This window comes from Meleagris gallopavo, chromosome Z, assembly GCF_000146605.3.
Source record: "Meleagris gallopavo isolate NT-WF06-2002-E0010 breed Aviagen turkey brand Nicholas breeding stock chromosome Z, Turkey_5.1, whole genome shotgun sequence".
Taxonomy (NCBI): domain Eukaryota; kingdom Metazoa; phylum Chordata; class Aves; order Galliformes; family Phasianidae; genus Meleagris; species Meleagris gallopavo.
In genome coordinates, this window is record NC_015041.2 from 60853986 (window position 1) to 60879246 (window position 25261).

The window sequence follows — 25261 nt, forward strand, 5'->3', positions numbered from 1 at the left end:
TTTTTTTCCCCCGGGGTATAAAGCATTGCTATTAAAATGCAAATGTTTCTTTCTCTTGGAATTTTTCTAGATTTACTTTATAATTACTGAACAAAATTAGCATTTTTTCAGCAAGTTATTTTTCAGTTTCTCCTCCTTCCTTTCCAAGATGGAACACGGTTCTTTTGAGAAACTTTGCATTGATGGATTAATACAGGGAAGAATTGTATTTTGTGGAGTGAGTTAAGGCCAGGCTTCTTTTACATTTCTTTTACTTATTATTACAAGAGTTAACTTAATTCTGATGCATACTTTTTAATTCTATCATAGAATCACAGAATGACCAGGGTAGAAAGGGACCTCAAGGATCATGAATCTCCAACTCCCTGCCACATCAGGGCCACCAACCTCCCCACTTAATACTAGACCAGGCTGCCCAGGGCCCCATCCAATCTGGCCTTGAACACTTCCAGGGTTGGGGCATCCACAACCTCTCTGGACAGCCTGTTCCAGCACCTCACCACTCTCTCTGTAAAGAGCTTCCCTCTGACATCCAACCTAAATCTTCTCTCCCTCAACTTAAAACCATTTCCCCTTGTCCTGCCATTATCTACCCTTGTAAAGTGTTGAATATATATATATTCTATATTCAAGGAGGAAGGTAGAAAGTAAAAAGTAAAGCTGGAAATACTATTTACCTCACCTTAATTCTAATGGCATTGCATGTCCGCAACTAAGAAAGAGAAGAGGGAGATTAAAAAGCAGTCTATGTATTAATCTTATTATATAATCCAAATGGTATGTTTTTCTTATGATGTATTAGATCATGCATCATTAGAGTCAGCTATCATTCTAATGATGCATTGATGTAATAAATCACAGTGGAACACACTGATAGAGTATTACTGAATAGAGGGGGGCGTGCATATGAAAAGCAATACAGATTAGAAGCAAAAAAAGTAAAAATAAAAAATAAAGCAACACAAAACCATGGCCTGGAGCTGGATTCTTTATTGATAGATAGCCATTGAAAAGAAATCAAATCATAACCTTAAAGAAAACTCTTATTAAAGCAGAGTGTAAATTTTACTTCCAAATAGGTCTGGATTTCAGACATCCTTCAAGCTCCCATTTCTGGCACTGAAGAAGCAGTTGTGGAATTTTATTTCACACACCACAAAAGTGAGATCCCAAGCACCTAGTTCAAAGCCTGTAAGAGATATCAAACATAAATCATGCTCCATTAGCTTTTATACATTGTTTGTAAATAAAAAGATCTGGAAGGGAATGGAAGAAATACATAGCATTTTGCTTTGACTCTTCCAGACACAATATTTTGAAATGTTTTGAGTTGTTCATTAAGCTAGAACAGAAAACATGACTTTGAAATCAAGCTTTTGTTCTCATGAAAATAAACACTTTTGCTCTGAAGAGAAAACATTTTCAGTTAGTGATTTTTTGTGATTTTTTTGTTGTTGTTACAGTTTGATTTTGAAACTCAAGAAGTGAAGTGGAAATTTTACCACATCTAATCAGAAATGATAAAGGATTCATCCTCTGTAACCAGATTAGAGCAAACCTTTAATACATAAATTGATGGATGAGTGGACGGATCTATCACAAATACAGTTGTCTGGGAATTTTCATTAAATTAATCTGTTTTCTTTGGAAGTATGTAGCAGTAACACATTCAAATGAGAAGTTAAATTCTTAGCAGACTCTTCTGCTTTCCCCTATGCAAGTGTCTCAACATCTCCAGTTGATGAAACCAGCTGCAAAGGTACTGAGAAATACTGTATTTTAGATTGACTGCAGGATCTGGTTCTCACTGTCTTTGGCAGATACCTCACAAAGGTCCTGTGTCTTTGAAAGGTTATAATGAATACATTTGTTGAAAGTCTGTACAAAACTAGCTGATAACATTAACACAGATGATAGACTATGGTAAAAATGCACGGTTCTGATAACTGTTTAGATATAAAAAACAATACAAATGTTAATTACTTCTAAAAAGTAAGAAACATTTTCCTTCCTTTGGAGATTTCATTTTCAGATTCAGTTATAAAGAAATGTGGTCTTTAATTATTATATTGACTTCACCTCTTTTCCAGAGGTCAGCTAATTCAATTATTTCTAATTATGTGGCTCAGGCTAATTTCAAAAGACCATCCTACAAACACAGGCTGCTGTGGAAAAGCCATGTCTCTTCTTCTGCAGAGAAGAACAGGAGGGTAGAGACTCATTATAAAAGATTAGACATTTGTGATGTTTGTCTGGAATCTGCAAGCAGGTTTAAATCAGTCTTTGGCAGAAGAACTAAAAGAAGTCAAGAAACCCAGAAGAAAACAAGATTAGGCCTTTGAAACCTCAGATAAGGCAAGGTCCTGTAGAGTCACAAGACCTGAACTCTGTAACAGCAACAATCTGCAGGAGTAAAATGTCTTTGACTGAATTACCCCACAAAACAATATATGCAGCATTCAAACCGAGGACACCTCTTTGTCTACCAAGAATGCCTCTCTTAGGAAAGAGACATTTCCACCCGTTGTTGCACATTTTGCCTCATTAACTCAATTTTTCTGTATAAACGCTGCAAATTAATCCTTCCACATTTTTCAGAAAAGTAACAATTGTCCTTCCTCTGTCAATATTTCCCTCTTTGGAAACTATTTCAGTCAGATGCATATGAGCTGCCCATCATATATCACATGGACAAAAGTCATTATGACTAAGACCAGAATTTGACTTTGTATTTTCTGCATGCTTTTTCATCTTTATTTGAACAACGTCTTACACATTCACATTTTCCATACACACTAATCATCCCGCCACTGTTACAGAGCTGCCTGTATTTGCCTTTTGAGGATCTAGGAATAAAGTGGGTGGTGCTCAGGGAATTTTTGGTGTAAGAGGCTTAGTCTACATAAATGCATTCAGTACCCACATGCATGTCAAGAATTACTTAAGAACTGTTGCTGTATCTGAAGTCTGATATTGGCTGAGATTTCAAAGGAAGTATGTGAACTCACAGAGATCCAAAGCATGAGAAACCATCTGAATGATTCAATAAATAAACAGATAAATAAATAAATAAATAGTACTGAATACTATGCTCCAGTGGCAGACTCTCAGATTGCAAAATTTGGATGGAAATCTTGTGAGAATAGTTTCTCAATACTGTCAGATTTTGAACATCCTGTTTCCACTCATAGTGGAAATAATGAGTGAGGACAGAATTTCTGATGGAGTACTTTTGCTTCTGCCAGGATGGAAGTACAGTGAAGGTAGAAATAATACATTAAAAAAAAAAGCAAACAACAAACTGTTGTATACATCCAACAACACTGGATTCCAACCCAGAGAGAAATTTCGGCAAGTGTTATTATCATAAGGTTGGTTAAACTTTTCCTTCTGAATATGCTAGAAAAGATATTTTTGCTGTAACAGTGCTGTAACACAAATATTGTCTAAGCAACATAGAACTGAAAGCAATTACCAATCAGTGATTTCCAAAAATACATTTTTAAATGTTATAAAAGATTCAGACATTTACAGTCCACTGATTTTATTAAGAAAGTTATATCCTTCATTCCACTCAGCCATAGATCAGCCCATCTATGGTGATGTAAAATCTTATGTATAATACATAGTGTTCTTTTTGCTTCACTTTATTTGATTAATACATAGTTTACTGAAAACTACACAGAGAAATTCTTGTTTCACAGACATCAAGGTCTTAAGTCCCACAGAGCTCCATTGGAGCAGGATTTCACATGAACTCCCCATCCTAAGACAAGTTGCACAGTTCGGGACTGAAATTGAAGAATTCTTATCTTTGGTCACTGATGAAATTACTCTTTCTTTATTGACAATTTTTAAAAAATCTTGATGTATCTTGTTTAAATTTTAAAAAGAAAAAAGAAACAATAAGAAAGTACTTCTGTATAGTAAGGAGGAATAAAAGGTATGAAATCAGTTTCCGGAATTAATTAAAAGACAGTGTTTACCGAGGACTGGGCCAGCACCACTAATAATTATCTCTTGAGATTACACAGTCAAAAAGGCCAATTAAGTTACCAAATATAGTTAATGAGAATTCTTAATTGATTATTTTTCACGCTCTTGGATTAAACTTGCATTTGTCCTTAGTTTGTCACGTACACAGAATCATTTAAACTGCTGCCTCTGTACTTAGTGAATAAGAACTGTCTCACACAGAGAATGGAAAAAGATTCCTGGGTGTCCAGAGAGGGCGTCTGCATCATGATTTAGCCATTATTGTAAAGAGTGTGGAGAAAAAACAAGCCCAAGAACTTGCTTTTCCTCACAGCTAAATCTATTAAAATTATTACAAAGGTCCACCAATATTTATGTGGTTATTACCCTATAAAGTAGATGTCAGTGAGAAGAAAATACAGCCCAAAATCTCTACTACCTGCCTCTGCACATGGCATATATTTCTCTCCTGTCTTCACAACCATATGTCAACAAGAAAGAATCTGGTTCCACATCCATCTTCTGTTCTTTTCAGCTTGCCTGCCCATTTGTTCAGTTAATTTATCATTCAGACCTTGCAACTTTGAACCTCTCTCTTTTCATAACAATATTGAATTAGATATTGCTAATAGAAAAAAAAAAAAAGAAAAAAAAAGAAGGAAAAAGGGGAGGGGTGGTCTAATTGTGTATGGAGGGAAAAGAAAATCTGTTGAATAGAACCTTGTAAACACATTTCTTGGATCTCTGTAGCTTGCAGCCTCACAAACAAGATACCATCCACAACCCATAGTGACAAGAACACGCACATTCCTCCACAAACATGATGCTCAGCAGATTAGAGAGTAGAACAGCGCCTTGGTATTCCAAAAACTGTTTTCTTTGTATGTATATGCATATAATGCATTGAGATTTCCATGTAAGGAATAGATACTTTGTTCATGCCAATCAAAACTGAATTACATTTTTGAAAGAGTCACACAACAACAAGCATGCTAAAGAGCTCAGCTGCCAGGTTTCATTCAGTTACTTTTTAGAGGAGCTGGAAGTGGTCCTCCTCCACTCATAAGCTAGTTCTTCCTTGAGCATTTGCAAGTCTGGTTTGTCAGCCAATTTGGGATCATATTTCCTCTGCCAAGAAACATCAACAGTGAGGTCCCCACATGGCCTGGTGGTGATGAACATGAATCCTAAATATCACTGAGATGAAAGGGGTGGACATGCTGACCAACATTTTTGAAGGAAACAAAGACAGCATCCAAATACACAACTCAGAAATTCCAACTCTACTTCAGTTACATCAGTACAAATTCATTTCAGTGCACTCACAGACTAGGCTGTGCTGCTTAAAGAAACCCTAATGCCCTACCACGGAGATACCTGTTGCCTAGGAGTGTCCTGCTCCCTTGGAGGAGACCTGGCTGACAGTCATGTTTTGACACATCTGGGGCAGTCCCTGATGCTTGCAACTGCCTGCAGTGCCAGGACACCTCAGTGTCTCAGCATTCAGGTGTGCACAATTCCTTTGAAGGTGCACCAGCTTACCATGCCTAACTTGCATTTGAGTCCCTCTGCATGTGCCCATTGTAATTTACTATCTGAGCGGGTATGGGAAACAGCTGAGATATCAGACAACACAGCATCAGGCTACATGAAGTCAGTAGGATTTTGTGTGCTACTCAGCTTAAAGACCTTGCTAAAAACAAGGTGAAATGTGTTGTGGGGGGAAGAAAATAGAGAAGAAAATGGAAGACAAAAGTTTAGTTTGAAAATGACCCTTGCAATCAATAATGCGTTTTGTTAGGTTTTAAAAAAATTGTTATTTCCAGCTGCTTGATCTACTAAAACAAAAAATGTTCTACTTTCTAATTGCAATTCACTGAGGCTTTGGGCTGCCACTTGCTATATCTTTCCACGTCTCATTCACTGATGTGTTTAAAGGCTGAAGTGTATCTCATTTACCGTTTTCAAGCACTAATTAGTGCTTCTCCTAATTGTATGAGGGACAATATCATGATAAAACCAGTCAACCTAAGTAGATTCATAAGGTTATTAATACTCCAGCTGACTCATTCTCTCATTGTGATTAATATCTAATATCACTTTACTTGATTTTTGCACTACATTTTCAGTGAGTATACTATTTAGATTAGAGCTAAGTCAAGCTATGTAACTTACATTATTAAAAACGTTCCTTGTCCATCACTCACTCAATTTTCATCCCTAATTATCTCTTCATTGTAAACAAACCCATGACATCATCAACATATTATAATCAAAAAACACAGTTTGCATTCCAGAAAAAGCAAAGCCGATCTCTTCTTTTGCTGTCAGAATGACTTCAAAGAAAAGTAGCTGAAACTCTGTTTTGCACAATGCTTTCTTCTCCTTTTGACTTCTACAGCAGACTCTACATCTTCAGACATCAAGGCCTTCTTGAGGAAGGGACTAATCTGAAGGCTTCTTGAAGGCACCTTTGTATCTCAAGATCTTTTTTTTTCTCTTCTACACTTTTTCAGAATAACAAAATAATAACAAAGAGTAATAACAATAGAGAATAACAAAAGAGCATTAAATTTACATTTTTTATATGATGTCTCTCCTCAGCTTCTTCATCCATTCATGTAATTTCATAGAATTGTAGAATCACAGAACCATAGAGTGGTTTGGGTTGGAAGGGACCTTTAAGATCACCTAGTTCTAACCCTTTGCTCTAGGCAAGGATAGTTCCCTCTAGACCAGGTTGCTCACAGCCCCATCCAGCCTGGCCTTGAGTGCTTCCAGGGAGGGGCATCCACAACTTTACAACAATTCACAACAATTGAAACTGTTCTTTCTTTGGAAGCACTCCTCATATGTGATCCAGTGCCATTCCAGTAATAAATGCATCTTAATTACTCTTCTTTCATAGGAGCAAATCCTCTGTCTTATTCAGGAAGATGACGAGGCACCACTGATTTACGAGTAATTAATTTTATTTATATCAGGTGTTTGTCCTGGCATTGTTATAATCCCACTGCTGATAGCTTTTGATGATTCCCTTATGCCTTCTCATAAAGGCCTAGTTTCCATCTATTTGTTACTAGTCAAATTGCTGGCCTTATCAGAACACTGTCTTAACTATGCTGCCGAAATACCTTACAATGAAGTACTGTTGGGAAAAAAATAATAAACAAATAAACCCTGACTGAATCCTGTGAAATGCAGGTAGTAACAGGATAACTCTAGTACTACAGCTCTTAATTCTTCAGTTTTCTTTGCACAGTCATGAAACAGCAGCAAGAGAAACATCTGAAGCATGCCATTGTATCTATGAAAGGATTCTTTCCTCTTGCACCCCCTGAGGAGAACACAGGCTCCACAGGTTATGTATGTAGAAATGATAGTTAGGCAAAGTAACTGCAAGGGCTTCCTATAGAAATATAAATGAATTTGCTATGGGAGCAAAGATTATTTGCTTTACTAGGCTGTGAATAAGTATCTTTGTCTTAGTTTCATCTGGTGTGGAATTGTTTTTTTCAGAGTGTCTGGTACGATGCCATGTTTTGGTTCTAGGAGAAAAACAATGCTGATAATGCATCAATGTTTCTAGCTGCTGCTAAGCAACGTTGGACAGAGTCAAAGCCATTCTCAGTGAAGAGTCCAAGGAGCTGAGAGGGGACAGAATTAGAACAGCTGACTTAAACTGGCTAAAGGAATATTCCATTTCATATGGCATCATGCAGAAGGAGTTTTGAAGGGGGTGGGAGTTCATCTTGCTCTCTTTCATTGCTTTTGGGGTGAGCTAGGCATCAGCTAGGCTATTCCACTGGGAGTGAGCAAGTGACTGTGATGCTCAGCCACCTGCTGGGTTAAACTACAACAATCTTAGAGTGTTCCATGGCTGCTGACAAGTACTGTTTGGCATGAGAGATAACACACTACCCAGAGTTGGAAAAAAAGCTTCTGTACAAAGCAAAGGATACTGATGCCTCTAAGTTATGGAAGTATACAACAAGATGTAATTAACCTTGAACATCAGTATAAAGGTACTAAAAGGTGCAAACTAAGAGTAGTACACAAATATATCCTAACACTTCAGTGGCACACTGTATGTATGTGGGCTATGTAACCATCAAAGGGGTTGTATGTACAAATACGTGTAGTTGTATGGATGAGACTCCAAGTAGAAGGATGAAACAAGCAGAAGTGACAGTCAGAATACCCTTCTCAGTAGACGAGGATAACAAAGACAAAAGAAAACAAGATAAGCAGTAAGAGGAATGGAGGACACCTTCTTTCAGGTAGGGGCAATAGTCTGAACACATCAGCCTTCAGCTAGGAAATCTAGGCCACAATAAAAACAAGTTTCCTCTGACTCTTACTTGTCAGCACTCAGACTGGACTGTGGAGACCTCCATGATCATATGACAGCAAGGGAACTGACCTACCTGTACAGCATTAACTCCTCAGGATCACGTCTTCACAGCTCATTTAGGATGTGTGGAAGACTGACAACTTTGTACACGTATCTCTGATGACAGTAAAAACAGAACAGATTATTAGCAGAACAGAACAGATTATTAGCACTGGTAGTGTTGCCAATTAAAGAATAGTAAATGATTTCTTTGGAATTTAAATCTGACTTAATTCGTCAGTCTTTCAAATTCTCCATCACAGCAGTCATTGGAAGTGCCTAAACGATGCATAGATTTTCAAGAAAAAGATTGTGTTCAGTCCCAATGTTGGGAATGTGAAAAAAAAAAAAATAGTTACTGTCACACAGGCTTTTGCAGGATTTGCAACAATAATTAGCAGTGAATGATCTTGACAGTCAGCATGACTTAATTAACAAAGAAATGGATTATTTGTAAAAGAATGTAAATCTGGAGCCTAACTGAAGAATTTCAGTCAGTGTTGCTGTTTACTACATCCTTTTTATCTGACACCTCAAGAACAATGGGCAGTTAAGCCATTTGGGCTCAGCTCACATCAGCAGAGACTGTCATGCTTCTGCTCTGAGCTTTACCCTATCAGGATAACCTTTACCTGCTCATGCCTGACCTAAATGATGTTCTGGTTATTTCTGCAGAAAATACATACATACATATTGCAACCAGAACTACTAGCACCGGCCAACTTGTAGATTTCATAGCTTCACACTTTTAACATCAACTGAATATATTCAAATATACTTGCGATGTTACCTTTATTTATTCTTTCATTTCCTTTTCTCCCTCTCATATCTATTTATCTGGTTTTCTTTCTCTACTCTTGCACAATAAAGAGGCCAATCTGTCTGATGGTGTTGATACGAAACATTATGAATTGATGATGGGTCATCTGAGCAAAAGAGCACAGCCTCCCGCAGGAAAAAAAAAAAATAGGAACAAAACCCAAAAACAAACAAACAAAAAACCCTTCCAATCCCACAACTGAAAGACAAGATCACCCATCACACCTTAAGAAGACTGTCTCCTCACTTATTACAGCACTTGGATTTTAGTATGCACAGGAGTCATATTTTAGGGTATACTAAACACTACACAAAGTCAAACTTCACAGGTCAAGTGAGATGTTACCCATCAGCAATCAGAATGCTAACAAGGACGAGCAAGAAACTCGTTTAAGGTTGCTGAATACAAACCATACCACAGTATCTAGCACAGTGCTCATTTCACCTGCAAGTACATTGTGCTCAAGTGCTGCACAGTTATATAGCAGCAATCACATCAGAAACCATTTATTTTAATACAGAAGTGAAGGCACACATGCTAGTGTGCAAATAGAAACAAACTGATTGTACTTTTTAACATCAGTAAGGGATATTCAAAACTTCTAATATTATATTCCAAATACTTAGAAGCTATCTGCATGAAGAGGTCAAACATTTAGAAAGAAAAGTATCATCTTTAGGTTTTTAGGAAGGAGATTTTCAGTGCAAAAAAGTTGCATAAATTCTTACAATCCATTCTTGCTAGTGATAGCAAAACAGGATATAATCTAGAAAATGTGACTGTGTCAGTCCATATTACAGCAAATGACAATTTGTGCCACAAGTCTCCATTGCGTTTGCTTATTTACTGGCACTCTCATACTGTTTTTCTCATGCTACCTGAAGAGGAAAACTTGTGAACTGAAAAGAGAAAGAAAAGATAAAAACTTTATGTGGTGGTTACCCATCAAACTTTATTGGATGTTGTAACCTTATAAAGAATCTATGTGTTATAAATTACATTACTAATTAAGTTCTTATTTTTAATACATAATTAATTTTTAAAAAATAGCTTTAGTGGTGCAACAGTATGTACACTGATTGCTAACTGTGTGTCATATTATTTGCTTTTCTTTCTTTTGTCCCTAGTATCTAACTACTGGATAATGGCAGTAATTAGCTGTGATCAGTGACATTCCTTAGTCCAAACTTCAGTGCATCATCAAAATAAAACGCATTCTCTAAGTGATCATAATGTTGATGTTCAACATTTGAACTTCTAACTGTAAACAGGATGTCAGTACAGAAAATGAACCTTTTAAAAACTAAATGTCTTAGACTTTTTTTTAGGGAAAACGATACTAATCCAACCAGTTTAGCTACAGGCTAGGTGTTCAAAACTAATGTATTATCTTTAAATTCAACACTGAGCAAGATGCCCTCAGGACAGTAGCAAAGCTGCCCTTAACATAAGCCCTCAATAATGGTGAAAAGTTGGTTGAGTAGACTAAAAGTCATTAAAATCTTACAGAGGTCAAATGCAATGTGAAAACATTATAGAGTCAGGAGTTTTAATCTGGTAGATAGTTTGCTGCTCTAAAGGCAAATTTTTGTGTCATGGAAGTCATTATGTGAACTTTGCAAAACATTTTTACAACAAAATTCAACAGCTTATTAAAACAACAGAAAGGCTTGTACAGAATTCATTATTTTGTTCACTTTTCATGCCTTGATTCTATCAATGTTTATAGGTTTCCAAAGAACATGTTTTTAGAGTATACTCTTGTTATCAATGATACTCTAATGTATAGTTGCCACAAACCTTGTTATCACCAATTGTAAATTCATAGGTAAGAACTAATTCACACATATCAGTAACTAATGAAAATTAAACAGTTAGTTGCTGCTCACAAATTAGAAGAATTGCCATGTTTATACTTACATTTAGTCCTACATTATAACTGACTTTGTTCTCTGTTTTTCAGCAGTGTTTTTGGTTAACTTTTGCTGTTTATCTTCAGAAGACATTACTGTAAGTAGTAGATTCTCTGAGCAAGAGTTTTGGATGAAAGTAACAGAATCATTATCCTGCTGGCAGTGAGGAAAAAGGCATTTAGATGCTTTGGCACATCACAGTTGTCCATTGACTGCTCTCACCTCTGTAAATATGGTCTGGCAAATGCTTATGCAGCTTAAGATCTCAATCTGAAAAAAAAAAAAAAAAAGGTTAAATATAATATGGCTTCTGCCAAGGCTTGCACACAACAGAAAATTTTAACCTTTAGGCATTTATTTTGGGCATGAGCTAAATGTAGAATGGCTGCGAATGGCAATGCAATGAACCATAGCCACTAATAAAATAGAATCATAGAATGGTTTGGGTTGGAAGGGACCTTAAAGATCATCTGCTGTGGGCAAGGTTACCAACCACTAAATCAAGCACTAGATCAGGTTGACCAGTGCCCCATCCAATCTGGCTTAGAAAACCTCCAAGGATGAGGCATCTACTCTGCGAAACCTGTTCCAATGCCTCACATCCCCCAAGAAAAAATTTCCTTGTAGCATTCAGTTCAGCCTGTCTTTGCAGGGGAGGTGCTGCAGCCCTTTGGTCATCCCCATGGCCCTCCTCTGGACCCACTCCAACAGCTCCACATCCTTCTTGGTTGGGGGTCCCAGGCCTGCAAACAGTACTCCACTTGGAGTCTTATGTGGGCAGAGCAGAATGGGGACAACCCCCCTCCCTATTTCTGCTGTCAGCCTTCTATTGATGCAGCCCTGGACACTGTTGGCCTTCCTGGCCAACTGCTTTATCTTTGTCTGCCTCACAGATTTTTTTTATTTTTATTTTTTCTCTTTTAAGCATGTGATCTTCAGTAACCTAAAATTTAATCCTTCCTTCTCCAAATTTCAAGTATTTCAAATATTCTTCAGTATTTCAAAACTTCAACTACTGCTATCAAATACTTTCTCTTGTTCTCCTTTTCTATTGACTAGTACCTCTAGTACAAGTACCTCCACGGACCAGAAGCAGCAAATAGGAGTGCCAGGACTTTTTGCAAAATTCTTTTATTTCACACAGTGGGTATTTTACAAAAGTCACTTCATGACACAGAGAGTCCTTCCTTCATCTTTGCCAAGACCAAGTATAGTGCTTGCAGGTTAGAACATACAATAGCTTTGTTTTCACTCAACCCCATGTTAAAAGTGTGTCCTGAAGTTGCTTAATTGCACTAACAGCCTGAGAGTATATTACATTTCTAAAGAAAATCTAATATTAATTTAACATGGAAATGATTGAAAGTGATATTCCTTAAATATTTTGGAATTGTTCCAGCCTATGTTAATGTGTAATTGGAAGGTGCCTGAGGCACTTGCATACATTAACTTCATATTCACAGCTGATGAAGGAAAATTGTAAATAGCAGCATGACTGCTGGCAATGAGATAGATAGGAAGGTGAACAAATATGGTTAATAAAAATGATCTTTTGTAGCAATACTGTTAAATAGGACAACATAAAACACTGTAAATAAAACACAAAGTAATATTTAGCAGATTTCTTTCCCCAGAGCTAGTAACAAGCAAGCTTTCTGTTTGCAATCCTGAGTCACTGTTTTCTTTACCTATTTAGTTTGTTTTAAAGCAGAGCTATATTAAGCAGAGCCATGATATCATGTTCAGGCATGCCGGTGACCCATCTTTACCAAAAGAAATCTCAGACAGAAACAAGGGTGACTTCTGTGTGAGAGGGGACCTTGCAATTTGAAGCCTTGCTGTTGCATTTCAGCCTTCCTACAACTGAGGTGATTGTTTTTCAGTGCTTTCTGAAAACAGAACAGCTTACATAGCACCCAGTGCAATTCAATGATCACAATTCTCGCCCCGAGTTCACTTAAAATCCCTACTACTCAGATTTAGCTCAACTGAGTTTAACATTTTTCTGCACTCACATTTCTATTGAATCAGAGGACTGAACAGCTCAGTAGAGATAAGGTACTTTCTCAACCCATAGTTTTGGATAATTTCTTAAAAGTGTAATGACAAAGATCTGTGATCATTTTGTTTTTGGATTTTTTCCTTTTTTTTTTTTTTTCTTCTTCTGTATTTTTTTTTCTTCATCTTTTAACAAAGAACTCACTCTGGTCTGTAGAACCATCACTGGTGCCAGGTTCCCAACAGAAGTTTCAGATCAAGTAGTTACAAAAATAAAATAAAACATACGCAGTTTTCTTCCTGTGAGCAGAATATAGTCCATATAAGTACAGAGCATCATCTCTCTGCAAACACAAAGGCTTTTAGCAATCCTGCTCGGCTTCTGAGACTTAAAAAAGTCCTCTTCAGATCATTTTCAACAGGTTCAGATCTTTCTGCAAATTCAGACACCTTTTTGTAGGCACCTATTTCTAAAGACAGCTGCCACCTCAAAGCCAGCTAAAATGTAAAAAGTTGTGCTTCACAGTAGATAGTTCGTACTCAGCAACACCATAGTTAGTTGTGAAAGACTACAACGGGTTGGAAATGAGCAAAGTGTACAGTTATCCTTCACATTTCTCAAAGAAACCACTTTAGAGAAGATGCATGGTAAACTAATCCATCCTACAACCAAGGTTATTTTCACATCCAGCTTTCCAACCATATTATCTTTCCATTTCGTAGGAACAGATACTTATTTATATTTATATAAATTGGCATAGGTTACAGTGAATTGCAAAACAAAGCAATAATGTCTTCTTATACCAATCACACCGGGTGAGTTACACTGTATAAATTTTGTATGCAAGCTTATAGAAAGGAAATAAAACAGAAGCTGTTATCCAGAGCTGTGTTTTGATCTAAACAGTACTGTGAATTTATAACATAAGAGAACCATACACAAAGGTCTGTGTGTCATAGCCCTCAGCACTAAACTGACCACGAAAAGTTTTGCAAAACAAAGCAAAATCCAACATTTTTATTTTGATTCAGAGCACTGTTTTTTAAAAAATAACAAGCTCACTGGAGATCAGTGTAACATTTGTGAGATGTCAAAATGTTTTGTTTCTTTTTCAAGAATAAAATATTAAAGGCATTAACATACCCTGAAGTCATTCCTCTCCTGCCCCCTCTCACCCCTCCCCCCCAAAACAAACAAACAAAACAAAACAAAGCAAAACAAAAAAAACAACCAACCCACAAAACCTAGCATATGCCCATATTCTGGGAACATTCTGTCCCTGCAGACAGCCAAGGCTGGGCTGGGCTGGACTCTGAGCACTGTGATCTGCTGCAGGTGTTTCCCTTCCAACTCAAACGATTCTGTGAGTCTATGAACTACTACTGTATGTATTCATCAGTTCATTCCACTGTGTGAAAGTAACCACATTGTTCACACCAACTGTGCCAAGGAATTTGATTCAGTGGCTAAAACCTGCTTTCCATCGGGGGCATAAAGGCCAAACTAATAAATCCATCCTTAATCAGGAAATGTAGTGTTGCTCCTTTGCTCAGTACTACGCAAAAGAAATAAAATCATTACATCAATTATCCTTTTATTTGACTGAGATGACTAGCAGCTGGCATATGATGGTTTGGGAAAAAGAGAATGATCTTTCAACTGGATTATCCCATGAAGAAAAGATAGTTACTTCAAGTATCTTTCTATTGTGAGGACTGAGTTTGAGTGATTGTGCTCTGGTTAATGTACAGGTCTCTAAAGCATGAAAATTCAAGCAGAGAAGGAAATACATGTCATTTTCCTGACAAAAAAATACAGAATATCACTCTTAAACATCAGCAAGCCACTGAAATGAGAATATTGCTGGATATTTTAAAACTGAACAAGAGGATAGCAGTGGCACCTAGTAATTATCTTCAGATCAAATCTGAAATCATTAAGCATAAAATTACAAAATAAGGAGAAAATCCCTAAAATCAGCTGTAAATATTTTCCTCTTGTTTTTCACCTTCTCAGACATTTTGTAACATCTCAGTGGTACTATCAGATGGAATTTGTAGTACAGTTTAAAGAAAGTAGATCATTCTGGATGCTTGTTCTATATATATATATATATAAAAACATGTGAGTTATATATATATATATTTAATGTTTATGTATGCATATATGTTAGGGACTTGCCTGATCTACAGTTCTTCCTAAACCTTTCCCTCACATACTGAATTTGGAAATACGACAATACTTTTTACAAGGCTAAAAGCTTTCTAGTCCTTTGCCTGCCCCTGGTTAGTTGTTTCAACTTCAGCGCTGTAGCTCACCACCAAAGGTTTTTGAAAGGTTGCACTTCCAACTGGAAGACTAAAAATTCTTCTTGTACTTATTTATAAAATAAGCAGGATAATCTGTCTCAAATGTGTGTAAAACCAGGTAGAGGAGGATATAGGCACACCTAAAGATGAGTGATTAATTGTGCTGCCTTCATTGGAAATCAAGATTTAAAAAAATGCCTACCTTCCAGTTCTTTAATATCTTCCAATTCTGCCTTCAATATACTGAGCCTCTGAAAGTACTTCTTTCAAACTAATGAGCTAACATGCCAAGTTGTGGAAGATAAATTATGTGACGGTATTCAAAAGATATCCTGTGAAATAGCTCAAACCAACAGCAATAAAAATGGTAATTTTCCACCACTAAAAGCATCTAATTTTAATTGCTCTGTGCTGTTCATTTAAAATATCCAGCTCTATCATGTCAGTAACTTTTAAGTCTGAAATTTAAAAAATAAAATAAAATGTAGGAATGGGAAATGGTCATTTTTTCATATGCAAATAATAACAATTGTCATCTCCATTTTCAAAGAGCTTTTTTAATAGAAGGGGAAGGCAGCTCCTCCTGCTCACTTATGTAGGCACCTCATGCACAGTGAAAAGAGCTCCATGCACAAGATAGATGTGGGGACAGATCTCTTCCATGCATTTCCCCTCTTGGCAGAATTTCTCACCTTTTGGCGCTTAATGCTTTCCAGCAAGCATGCACCATCAGTATTAGTTGCTACCCTACTTCCATCTAAAGCAGTTGTGGTTATCTGAGAGTACCCACTGTCTACAAGGAAATGAGCCAGATGAACGCTGGAAATCACAGACCACCCTTGATACTTGTTGGGACTCCTGTGGCACTCCTGGCCACATCTGCAATGGCACTGCACTCGCTGTGCCTCTCCAGTGATGGGCAGCTCAGGACCTTGCTGGTGGTCCTCTGCAAGATGAGGTCCATGCTCAAGTAGTGCCATGAGCCACCTCAGCATGAGGAGGAAAGCAAATAGTCCTTATTAGATGCTATTCGATACAACGATCTGTTCCTTCATGCATGCTCTTTCTCAGGTGAAGGAAGGGATCTGCAGGGTTTACAGCAAGATCTCTGTCTTTCTAAAACACAACCACTCAGTACAAACAACAATTCAGTAAATACTCAATCATTTCTTGCCACAGTTGTCATGTTTATATTGACTACCTAGATTAGCTACTTCATCACCAATGATAACTGAATTTATTGGGAAAAAAAGTCTTCAGTACTGATTTGGCTGTTCTTTTCCTGTCACCAGTTTTTCACTGTAAAGCAGGTTGCCTTGCCCTTACACAGCACAGAGCCTCTTCCCATAATTATCTCCACAGAGGTACAGTTTCTGGAGATCACTAGACTACGTATTGAGTCTGTATCCAGCTCCTTACATGAAAAGTGCATTAACCATCTCACAGAACATAGAGGAAGGTAACACAACATTGTCTCAGTCACAAGGGTCATTCTGCACACTTACAGATTTTATTCACACCTTCTTACAGCACTTTCTTTTACTGAACAGTCTGAAGAAGACAGTTAATCAATCCTGCCATTCCCCAATGGATTCTTTTAAGTTCACCAATTTCTGCTTTACAGCTTGCTTTCGTAACTTCTAAAATGTTGTATTTGATATCACTTGCATTAAATAGCTAGCAATTGTGAACTTAGATACCCCTTTAAGTTCATTCCTTTTTTTCTTACCCAGGAAATTTTTTCTTAACCCTGTATTATCATTTCATTAGATCTTTTTCAGTTTGTCCTGGAAATGTTTCTACTGGTCACAACATTTATTCTCTATTCTGCACACTAAATGCCTCCATCATTTTCTGCACTGCTTTTTCCTTTCTCATTCAATGCCATTTTTCCCTGCATACAGCAACCTTAAAAACCTCTGAAACACTGACAGCTGGAAACAGAACACAGCAGAATGACCGTGACTGGCTCTTAGACTTTTTCTCCAAAGCATTTGCTACTAAGCTGTAGTTAGTTCTACATGCTGTATCAGGTTGACTTCATTTCAAGGTGTGTCTCAGCTCATCATGAGAAAGGCACTATTATTTTTTTGTGTGGATATAATTTTCACCACAAGAAGCATCCAAGCCTCTTTCACACTCATTCAAATTGCTCACCCTTCTCTCCCCCTTGACTAATACTGTATTTGCAGCTGGGAACCAAAGTGCTGAGTCTAGATCAGAGTAACAACCACATCCCAGTATAATTAAATAAGCACCATATGGTGCTATAAATACTGGTGTAACAGAGAAAGCACTTGAATATTTGTCTTGTGAAATGGAGAACACTGTTAAAAGTTCACATTGCAGATCAAGTCTTGAGAGAACAACCAAAAGCACTTCAGGCTACATTTGCTTTTTAGAAACAAATCCTTCCCTGGATAATCCTAAGACATGCAGATGCACTAAATTCCTACCTTCAAAACCTTTGTGAGAGAATTTCAGTCGTTCATGTTGTGTTTTTGGACATACACAACATCACCGAGAAGCTGCTGTCTCAGGTAACAATAATACTAGTAGCCATATGCAGCTCTGGACTATCATAACCACAGCCACACAACATGTTCAAAATATGATGTTTAAATTTCAAAGTTGATTTAATATACTTGAAAGGAATATTGAGAAGATGCATTTCAGGTTCAAACTCACTTCCATAACACCAAAATGTTACTAGTATTTCAGTAACATTTTGATTTTTTTTTTAGTTTGTTTTTGTTTTGGGAGGGCTTTTTACTGAACAAAATGGAAATATGTTTTCTGTATTCCTTGGAAAGGGAGATTTTCAGGCAAGCTGTTCCTAAATCAGGCAAGATCTACTGTCTGGGTGTTTTGATCTCTCTTTCTTCTAGCACAGAAAGAAATGGTATTCTTTATAATTCCCAACTTTATGAGACACTTAAGACAAGAGGAACTCACATAGCTTTCTCACTTTACCTCTGCAACTTTAGGACAGGCATAATTAATTTTAATTATCCCTTTATAGCAAACAAAATATCAGTACAATGCCATCACTTTGTAAGGGTCAAAATTTGTTGGCTTTTCCGTGATTACTTTCCCTGTCTTCCAGAAAGCCAGGGTAGTAGTAAGATGCTTAATTCTTTCCTTACATGTTCTAAAATATTAGTGTTACCTAAAAGATAATGTTCAGCAGCTGGTACGTAGTGAGAGGGGAGAGAAAGAAAACAAAAGCAAAAAATCCAAGATGCAGGTAAGTATAATTACAGACAAAGAAGTTATGTCCACTGCTGTGCAAAACTCAGTTAACTGTATTTAACTGATGGGCTGACCTCAATTCACATTTTCAACTGTCACGACTCAATGAATTACATTAATCCACCCTATTTCTATAATTTGCATATTAGAGTAATATCATTTCATTGTTCCCAAAATTCATACCTACACGTAATGTTCTGTAATACTTTCCATACACCAGAAAAAGCCCATATGCCATTTCAACCAAAAAGGCACTATATGCTGACTTAACATTCCACAAAATATTATTACGAAAACACAACAGTACACTATAAATTTTCGAGTGAAGCAGCAGCAGCACTGTAATTTGCAGTTAACTTTGAAAACATAGGAATAGCCTGACAGACTGAGCTAGGTCAGTTTCCTAATGAAATGGATCATCAACCTTAATTTCATTCAACAGAATTTATTCTACTAGCAAAAAAGAAATTTTGTAACAGGATTGCTACTTTCCAATTTAATGAGATAGCTGCTTTGAAAATAAAGCATTTGGTATAAAAAGTCTGAGACTACACAAATAGATAGAATAATCATAACACTAAGAGGACTTTGCACATACGCACACACAAAATGACATGTTTTCATAAATTTAGAGCAAGAAACAAAAAAGATAAATTCAACATCTGATTGTGGAGACTCAATCCTATGCCCATATGCAAGATTATTACTTTTGATTGTGTTAAATCTATGCATAGGCAGAAAATCACAAGGTTTTATAAAGCAGAACTGGAAGCTTTCTTGGTCTAAAAGAGACATGGTTTTGGTCTGAATATGAATCATATTTGACACTGATACGAGACCAGAACATTCCTCTTAGATATTTTATTATATGAGACATGGAAATGACACCACAAGAACAGCTAATACGGAATACTCAATCCTCCTGGAAGTTCTGAAGAGGGGCAACTCCTGTAAGAGTACTTTACACAAACCAAAGTGGCTTAGCTCTCTGCATCAAGTGTGAAACAGTATTAAGGAAGATTTGAAAAATTAAAGTGGCACTATCAGTAGCAGCTAATTAACAAGGGTTACACAGTGGATTAGTCAAAGTCTGACCAGAAGATTTATCTTTTTAGAGACGACACACCAGGATGCTTCTGAGTACTGCATTTATGGAAGGTACATGACAATGTTCAGTTCTGTACAAATTTCAGAAATTTTAACAAACGGAATGTTTACAAACGTAAATGGACAGCTGATTTAGACAGCAGTTATGTTACATCTCATTTTATGGCAAAGCTGAGTGGTCAATAAGTGTTTTGGCTATTTTTTTCCAATATAGTCAGAATTACACACCTTCCAACTTCCATGAAAAATGCTAATAAAAATGCATCATTATTTTTTACTGAAGCAGAAGCAGTGATAGTAGGGACTTCAATTATAAATAATGTAACAAAAAATTAAGGTGTTTGCATTAGCAAACAACACCCTCAGGTTAACAACTGTGTTACAAAAATTACCTTTCTTTTTCTAGCAAACCCACATAAGCTGTGAAGACCCTTCAAAGGGGATATCCTTTACTGAAATGATTCCTGTTGTGAACTCATACCTTATTTCAGACTCTTTAGTTCTTCAGTAGATTCAGTCAATCACTGTAAAAAGCAAAGAACTGTACGGGTTGACGGTTGGACTAGATGATCTTGGCTGTATTTTATAATCTTAATGACTCTATGATTTAACAAGCATTAAATCTAGTTTCTTTTTATCAACCTGCAAAAAGAAACAAACAACAGCAACAACAACAAAAAAACCTCCATAGGATTTCTTTGAAAAGGTCTGTTTTTTGGATCTTAGCTTTGAAATGTTGAATCCTTGGGAAAATGTGTCAAGTACTCTGCTCTAATTGGTTTTACAATGTCCACCTAGATGCTTTTTTTTGCTCATCAGTACAGCACAGCAAAACCCACTGTTCTTCAACCTACAAAATCAGGAGAAGGTTTTTTTCATAATCTTAATTCTTAAAAAAGCATCAGTCCTGAATTAAAAACAATTGCAACAGTCAAAATTAGAAGTCATAGAAGTCTCAGCTGAGAATAAGGTGTTCTAATATCAGGTTGAAAAAAACTGACTGTCTCTATCTTGAAGAAAGAATTATCAAATGAACACAGAGTCATGGATCTGAGTGAGGAACAGATAACACTGAAGGGTATTTAATAATGAGAAGAACACAGGTGCAGCTAATTGTTAGCAATTTGCATAAAACACACCACCTGTTGTTGCTATAGCCCATGTAATTTTTGTAGACAGTTATTACAGCAGAAGAAATGACCACTGACTTACCAGAGTGACTGTATTTATGTACTTCTCAACCACCTCAGCTCTATCTATTGTCTGGGCCCTCAGAAATCAACCACTGTTGGGTGCTTAGTGGGGCCTTTGTCAAAGTATCCTGCTGGCTGAGAGCACCACACTCCCTTTATTGAACCAGACTAGGTGCTAAATTCCAAACTACATGTTTGGAATCACTGACAATCTTACAAGTCACAAAATGGACGTGCTAAACTGGCTTGCACTCAAAATTTCCACCTGGAATACGCTGACCCTAATGAGTAGCACTGCTAATGTCTGTGGAGGATGAGGATTGTTTATAAATCAGTTCTCCAAAGCTCACTGCCACTTCAGTCATCAAAGTGAATGTCACTTATTCTTCTCTGTAGTGTAAATCTTTTACTCTATCTCAACCTCACAGTCAATATTTTAGTCAGTAAAAATACACCAGTATACATGAATGTAGTAATTCCATTAGCTGTTGTCTAACGGCCATGTCTTTTCACAGTAATTCTCTTTCACAGAATATTCTCTTTCTATGGATTACCCAACCAATTTGCTTTCTTCCCAGCCTGCTGTCCTACAAAGCTGGACCTAAAGTCACCACTTCATGCACTCTAAATGTAATGTCTTTTATATCCTGATCTGTTACAACATTCTGGCTGCACAAAGACCCTTGGCAGAACAAAGAGCAGACAACTGGCCTTGAAAATCATGAAATAATACAGGCAGCAAGCTTTATTAAAAGGAGTTTTATAGTCACTTGCTAATATTTTCTTCTGGATTTTACTTAGGAAGAAACATGATAGTAAATTCAATCTGGATACTGCAAATAGTGATACTTCCCCAGGCATTTAACACCTGAACTTCCAGTCAACATTACAGATACCAGACATCATTTTAAAACATACCAAAAAAAAAAAAGACTTACTTTGTGATCTGTGATCTGTCTCTAGGCCACTTCTTTAAATTATCTGAATCTGGAAAAGGAACATCAGAAATACCTTGTTCAGCTTAGTCTTGACTGAACTTAACAAAGCCAAAATGGGATACAGAACATCATGAGATACCTGGAAAAGGAAGTATAGCAGATGCCTGCTTTGATAGGAAAATAGCTGAACTAAAGTAATGCTGAATGGTGTTAGTTTATCATACAAAGACATTTAATTTATGTCATTATTCTCTGTGGACAGCTAAAGCACCCCAAGGCCCTCAAATATTCAAGATGAGCATAGCAGACAAAGGTTCTTTCAAAGTGCAATATTTAATGAAACTTAAATTATGTCTCAAAAGAGCAATAGAGTGCATATTAAATATGACACACTGAGTCATTCTATTCAAATGCATGTGTTTTAAAGTAATTGCCATAGAGTTCATACAGTGTCCCAAAAGGTTTTAGTCAGGTATTTTAACACAGTCATGCATACAGCTTCCATGTTAACATACACTTCATCATGTTTTGTTTACATGAGGCACAGGACAGAAGGGTAAGTAAAGGTCTGCAAATAAGACCAAAGATTTAAGAAACACAAAAGTAATTCTGCCATATTAGCAAACATGCAGAATGCTACTGGATTTGTGGCCTCAAGCCACAAAAAATGGGAAAAAAGTGATTTTTTTTCCCCAGTAACTGATGAAGGAGATAGTTAAAAGGTATATTCAAAAACCTGAAAAAACAAACGGACTTGAATGACATAGTTTTGAAAATCATTAGAATAGAATTGACATGATTTTGAAAAAGGTCAAGCTAAAAGAGGGATAAAGGAGAGCATGGTTCTGTATGCTGATTATAATGTAGGAATTCTCTTACGTAATGCACTCCCTCCCAAACCAGGGAAGTAGCATTCAGACAAAAGGCTCAAAGCAGCAAGATACTTAAATACACTGCTTCAACAACTACAACAAAAGATGAATACTTGTCATAGTACAGAATGTGATTAACAGAATTAAAGACAATTCTTGGGAGTAGGAAATGAAAGCTAGAACTTCAAGATTTGACTCCTGTCTGGCACAAAGTAGAATACAAGCACAAAACAGACCACAATAAAATGTTGAGGAAAATATAAGTACAAAATTGTACTAGTACTTCATCAGATCACAGAATCATTTAGGTTAAAAAGAGCTTCGGCACCATCAAGTCCAGCCATCAACATGACCTACCAAGACCTACAGCTAAACAATGTCCCTCAGTGCCACTTAGGATCACAAACTTATTTACAATGGAACAGTTTTAAAAAAATACAAAAAACTTTCACTTCTCCAATTATTTCACATGCATAAATGCTGTAACTTACCAGACAATTTGAAAGTTATTCTGAGTTTTCTGCCAGCCATGAACACGAGGGGTTTGGGCTAAATGTCAGCTTTAAAGGCAGATGAGATCATTTCTGCAATGGTATTTGAAATACTAAATGTTAGAACTAGTTGTATAAAAAAAAATTCAGATTACAAACAGTAAGATTTTAACAGGCATATCCTTTAGGAAGTGTATTTAATTTTCCAGCTTTGTAGTTTCCCATAGCCAAGGATCATGAAAGTGTAAACCTACCATCCGAAGACCATTATGGAACAAAGTGATAATTTAGCATAATTTTACTGGAGATAACTTTATTTAATTCCTCAAAAACAAGAGGATAAGATAATTGGTTAGATGAAACTTTTGCAACAAGACTTGAGAAAAATCTTCTTTATTGTGAGGGCAACAGAGCACTGGTACAGGCTGCCCAGAGGAGTTGTGGAGACTCCTCTGGAGATGCTCACAACCTGCCTGGACACTTTCAGGTGCAACATGTTCTATAGAACCTGCTGCGGCAAGGGGTCAGACTGAAGGGTCTCCAGACATCTCTTCACTTTATGGTTCTGTGACTGTGTGACCTAAGTGGTAACTTAGTGATGTTCACTCGGACGCAGCAATCTCAAAAAATGCTTAAAACCTCTTCGTTTTCACTTCATGTGGATTTGCCTCTTACCAATATATACCTCTGAGAGTTTTATTCCCTGCATTTTATAGGTCTCTGCTTTCTGCTCAAGAAATGTGTCCACCTTAAGAAATTAATAAGAACACCTTATACAAAACTTGTGCATAACTTTGTGAAATATTAATATTTTTACATTAGCTGGCCTATAGAGACTTCCATTACTTGGAGGGACCCTAAACTTTAATTTAAAAGTTTTGCATATTATATTAAAAAATATACATCACAATCCTTTCTTTTTTGAAGATGCTAACATATTCTAACAGGATGCTTTCAAATTAACACTTTAAAAGTTACAGCTGCACTTTTTAAGCACTGTATCTTAACGTAGTTCTCTTGCACTGTTTTGATGGATTCTTCATGCTGCTTGGGTTATGCACACTGCAGTGAAACCTGCTGGTAAAGCGGACAATCCTACGGCTGTTGGGTGATTGTACCCACTGTAATTCCTGAGCATTTAATTAACTCAGACATTTATAAGAATACTTCCACATATATAAAACAAGCAATCAAGTAATCAAGCAATACATCCAAACAGCAACACCCAAGATTTATCAACAACTCACAACTGCACCATGTGACACTTATTATATTTTGAGAGCACATTATTTGATGCTGCAAATCCAAAGAGATAGATAGAGTCATCAGTGTTGCAAAGGTCCTGTAAGACCATCCAATCCAACTGTCCACCTATCACAAGTATGTTCCCACTAAACCATGTCCCTTAATTGACAACTCAGTGATTCCTGAATACCTCCAGGGACAGTGACTCCATCACCTTCCTGGGCAGCCCATTCCGGTGTCTGACCACTCTTTCAGATAAGTTTTTTCCTAATACCCAACCCGAACTTCTCCTGGTGCAATTTGAGGCCATTCCCTCTGGTCCTACCACTAGTTACATAGGACCAAACCCCACCTTGCTACAACCTCCTTTCACGGAGACTTGTGCTCCAGACTCCTCACAGCTTCATTACCCTTCTCTGGACATGCTTCAGGGCCCTGATGTCTTTCTTGAAGTGAAGGGCACAAAACTGAACACAGTAGTTGAGGCATGGCCTCACAAGTGTTGAGTACAGGGGGATAATCACCTCCCTCATATTGGCTACACTATTTCTGATACAAGCCACAAGTATTAGTGCACTTCATAAGAGGTTTATGCTGACATTATATAGAAGAGTAACGACTACTCTTTTCAAAAGCTATGTTCAGAAATACATAGAAGAGTGGATTTCACACCTTTTATTGTTAGTTTGACATTGAAATAGAGTGCCATAAGAAACCAGCCCAAAACCTGAAAACACCAGAGAACTCTGGAATG

At 36.9% G+C, this 25261-nt stretch overlaps 1 long non-coding RNA gene across 1 annotated transcript; it reads right to left on the reverse strand.

Annotated features, from left to right (window-relative positions):
- Window positions 1–979: 979 nt before the first annotated feature.
- LOC109364095 lies at window positions 980–25251 on the reverse strand. Its single transcript, XR_004162239.1, has 5 exons — window positions 23263–25251; window positions 21900–21948; window positions 11109–11371; window positions 8403–8485; window positions 980–1189 (listed from the first exon to the last, which is right to left on the reverse strand). It is a non-coding gene; the product is annotated as an uncharacterized LOC109364095 (long non-coding RNA).
- Between the last annotated feature and the right edge of the window lie 10 nt (window positions 25252–25261).